Raw genomic sequence first — 4,441 nt, 5'->3', positions numbered from 1 at the left:
TAAATTCGATGGTTGTCTTTCTTAATGTAACCTCCACCTTCTATCCCAACCAACCAAAGAACAAGCTAGTCAAGTTTCGTTCAGTATTCTAAAGTGATTGGCAATCGTGACTTCCTATCCAACACCTTGAAGATCGAGGCCATACATGTATTGGTAGATCGTGCGCGTGCAAATTTCTTATCACTATGTGAATTGTGCTAGAATCAGGGTGCCTAAATATCTAGACTAAGACTCCTAATAAATAAATTTGCACAAGAGTCAACATTTCAAGGTAAATGAGCTCCATTTTTATGTTTTTTTAATTTTTTTTGAATTTTGGTTTTTTAATTTTTTTGGAATTTTTCAAGTTTTTTCAAAAAAAATGGAGTTTGATTTTCAATTATAGCATATTATCGTGGTATCTACTCTATACCCCCAAACCTAAACTAAACATTGTCCTCAATGTTTCAAAATATGGAAAGAATTAAAATGCAACATATGGAAAGGGACATGCGGAGTAGAGTAAAAGGAGAGAGAATACCCGATTTCGGCGAAAGCAGAATTAAAACTCCGTTATTCAAGGCAAAAAAAAATCCAACATATTTCAGCCGAGATCATATTGGATTAGCAAAATATATACAAAACGAACAAAAGGGGTTTTTAAGAAATTTTATCTACTGGATTATATACAAAAAATTCACCATACACTAACAATCTAAAGAGTTGAGGATCAACCCAAAAGACAAAGTGTAGCGGTTTCAACAGCTTCACACAATAATAACAGGAAAGAAACGCAAGTGAAACTGTGAAACAAAATGAGCTACCCCCAAACCTGGATTTTACAGAAGATATAATTTTGAAAACAAAATCGCGCAGTTTTGGGGGTTCATCATGCACAAGGTCTAGCTCAAAATGAACTGTGCTAGGGACGGGCAAACATGCTATTTCCAACTGTGGTTCCTCAAATGTATTATATTTGGAAGCAAAATAGTCCAAAAGGACTTGGGAAGCACACAGTTCCAAACCTAGGTTAGGAATTTTCAGAAAAGTTGGTTTTACAATATTGGTACAAACCAAATCTAGGTTGGGTGGAGGGCCATCAGATTGTGACTCATGTAGGAGAATAGGTGCGTCATTATTAATCAAATCAAAATCTCCTAAATCATCTACACATGTACATCATGCTCACAATCATCAATCATTTAGCAAGTTCACACTCAGAATCATCAACATCATCAACAATTTATTCTCATGCATCGGCAAATCAGGAGAAATATCACAATGTGACCTAGGTAGAGAATCAGACACATCAAATATATTTTCATGCATATTAGTGTCTACAGAAGATTCAACTATTCCTATGTCATGCTCATCTTCACAGAATAATTGTACGAATCCCATGTCAATATCAAAATCATATGAATTACAATGAGTATTAGAAAAAACAACATTCATGAAGGTCGACGGCGAGAAGCCATATGTTATTGAACCAACAGGTTCCACAATATTTTCATGTTCTTCTAATATATCATCATAATCATCATAATCATCGTCATGGTAGCATGCATATTGGTCCTCATTAAAAGTGGTGGTGTCATTAGTCGATTCATGTTCCTCTAAATTAGGTTCATATTCAACATTTACATGGATGGGACTAGACACTTCATTAGGGACAACATACATTTCCTCATGAATTTCCTCCTTTTGTAGGTGAAGCAAAATCTGATCTAAATGTGCTGAATTCGTGATGTAGATCTATCGAAGTTTTGCTCACTGAGTCTGAAAGCTTCTGTGGTGGAGTCTAAATTCATGGGAGTACAAAATTCTTCATGTTCAAATTGTGGTGATTGGTACATGTGTGCATGGTCATTAGGGTTTATAAAAGATTGATCGCAACCCTCAAAGGATTGATTATGGTCCCAATGACTACCATTCTCACAATTTATGGGCATTTCATACCTTGGATTTTCTCTAGATTGCCTAAAATTATGCAAAATATGACAATTCTCAACAGGGTGGTCTAAACTACCACATGCGGGACATGCATAGATTTCAGGTTGCCTAAGAAAATTAGATGTGACAGATTCCTCATGTGATTGCATTTCTAAAGCTGTGATTCGAGCTTCTATTTGATCCATAAGTGATGATTGGGTGAGTGAGGCACTAGCAAAATGTTCATTTTCACGTTGTGGCGAATGATGCATGTGTGAATAGTCATTAGGGTTCATGTATTGAGGCTCGGGACTTTGAAAATGTCCATAATAATTCCTATAACTATTGACATCATGGTCCGTGGGAGGTTCATAACGTGAAGTTTGTCCATACGCAAGTTCTCTAAGGGATTTATTGTATTCCCCAACTGTAGAAAAAGATCTATACATGATTGGGCTCAAAAGCTAAGTAACTATGTTACAAAGCCCAAAATTTGGTTTTTAAAGGGTTTGGATTTTTGGGAAAAATTTGGTTTTGGTGGGAGACAGTCTTTTTGGCAAGTTTGGTTTTAATGGGATAATTTAGAAAAATTTGGTTGTCAAAATGGGAGCAAGTAAAATTTGGTTTTTGAAATTAGGAGCAAATTTTTTTTTTTTTTTTTTTTTTTTTTTTTTTTTTTTTAAAGAAAAATAAAATTAAAAAAAATAAAATTTGGTTTTTGAATGGGAGCAAGCCCACTGTGCAAGCCTCTAATGAAATGGAAGGAAGGCTGCGGCCCACAATCGGTTATCAGCTGGGTTTAAACCCAGAGTCCAAAATACAAGTCCAATGGAAAAATTTAAACAAGCCCACACAAAATAAATACAAGCCCACAAATTAAACAACAAGCCCAAAAATAAATTATTACAAACCCAAAATAGAAAAATAAAAAGCCCAAAAAAAATTGGGTTAATTATTACAAGCCCACAATTAAAGAAATTTGGAAGCCCACAGGTTGGGTTCTCTCAATTGAATGGGTTTAGGCTTACCTTTGTAGCACAGCCCAGCTGCTCTGATATTGTTGCAAAAACCCAGTTGGGTTTTGGTTCTTTTCCTTAGTGGCGTCCCAGCAGAGGAAAAACAGGTTCAGAATCAGCAGGTCCAATAGCAAATGAAATGAAGCAGATGCAGATGCAAATGCTATGAAATGAAATGCAAAATAGCTAAGAAAAACACAGATAAAACACAGCACCAATCCCCGGCAGCGGCGCCAAAAACTTGGTGGCTCTCTAAAAGAGTCACAATTATATAACCTGCAAGTGCACAGGGTCTAATGTATTAAGGGCAAGCAGGGTCGAACCACAGGGACTTGAGTGTGTGTGAAGCTTCCTAAGCTAATTCTCTAAGTAACAGTGACAGGGCAGTGAACAAAGAGGTTACAGTGAAACAATGGCAGTGATAAACAAAAGATGACAGTGAAACTAAAACAGTGAAAAGAATGTGACTGTGACAGTGGTAGTGACACAAAGGCAGTGGCCTAAGGCAAAGGCAGTGAGCAATGAGAGAGAGATACTAAGGTTTTCAACTCCACCACTAACTTATGTTTAAGCATTCACTGAATACACTCTTGTTCTTGTATTGACATGGGTGAAGATATTGATCTTACCTTTATCTAAGAAGTTTCTCCATCAGAGAAATCAAAACCAACATAAGTATTGCTCCATAGTACTAAGTGTCTGGCTAAAGTACACCTAGTCTAAGGCTCAACAGTGGCCTGGTTTAGCATGATTGGTGGCTATGTCCACATAGAGGGATTCTAACTACAATGCATACAGGGCATGAATTGTGAAAGCTAAATGAAGACATTGCAATTTGATTTTCTACTAAGCATTTTTAACAATCAAGCATGCATTATCAGTGGACACAAAACACATGTTAGGGCTTCATTGAAACCCTAGTAACTGAAATAAAACATGAACTGAAATTAAAACTGGAATTGAAATTGAACTGGACTCTTGAGCTTGGCTAACCCAAGTCTTAATTGGTGCTCTGGCTAGCCCAGGCATATCCTCCCAACACCCACACACACATTCTATTTATACCCCAAAAATTAGGGTTCATACAATTTCCCCCAAATTGAAAACAGTACATAATTAGGGTCTGTGAAAAGTTAACCCTTACCCTGAAATTGTCTCCTCTGTCGAACCCATCTCCCCTCTGCTTCTGTCTCTTCGAGCAACCCCTTCTTTTGGTCTCCTCTGTCGACTGTGGTGAAACCCTAGTTTTATCTCTCTCTTGATTGTAGCACCTAGTCTGTGGGGGTGCTAAGAACGAGAAAGAGAGGCAACTAGGGAATGGGTTTATGGTGTCTGTGGTGAGGGTGGCGCAGGCGGCGGTGGCAAGGACTGGTAGTGATGGTGGTGGCAGGGAGAGGTGGTTGCAGAGCTCTCTGCACACGGTCGGGAGAAAGAGAAGAAGTTCTCGATGGGAGGAAGAAGGGAATGTTTGGTTGGGAAGAAGATATTTGTTGCTAGGGTGTGAGGCGGGGACA

This window comes from Papaver somniferum, chromosome 5 (assembly GCF_003573695.1).
Source record: "Papaver somniferum cultivar HN1 chromosome 5, ASM357369v1, whole genome shotgun sequence".
NCBI classification, from domain to species: domain Eukaryota; kingdom Viridiplantae; phylum Streptophyta; class Magnoliopsida; order Ranunculales; family Papaveraceae; genus Papaver; species Papaver somniferum.
The sequence above is the reverse complement of the archived record's forward strand: the minus strand, read 5'-3'. Positions refer to the sequence as shown.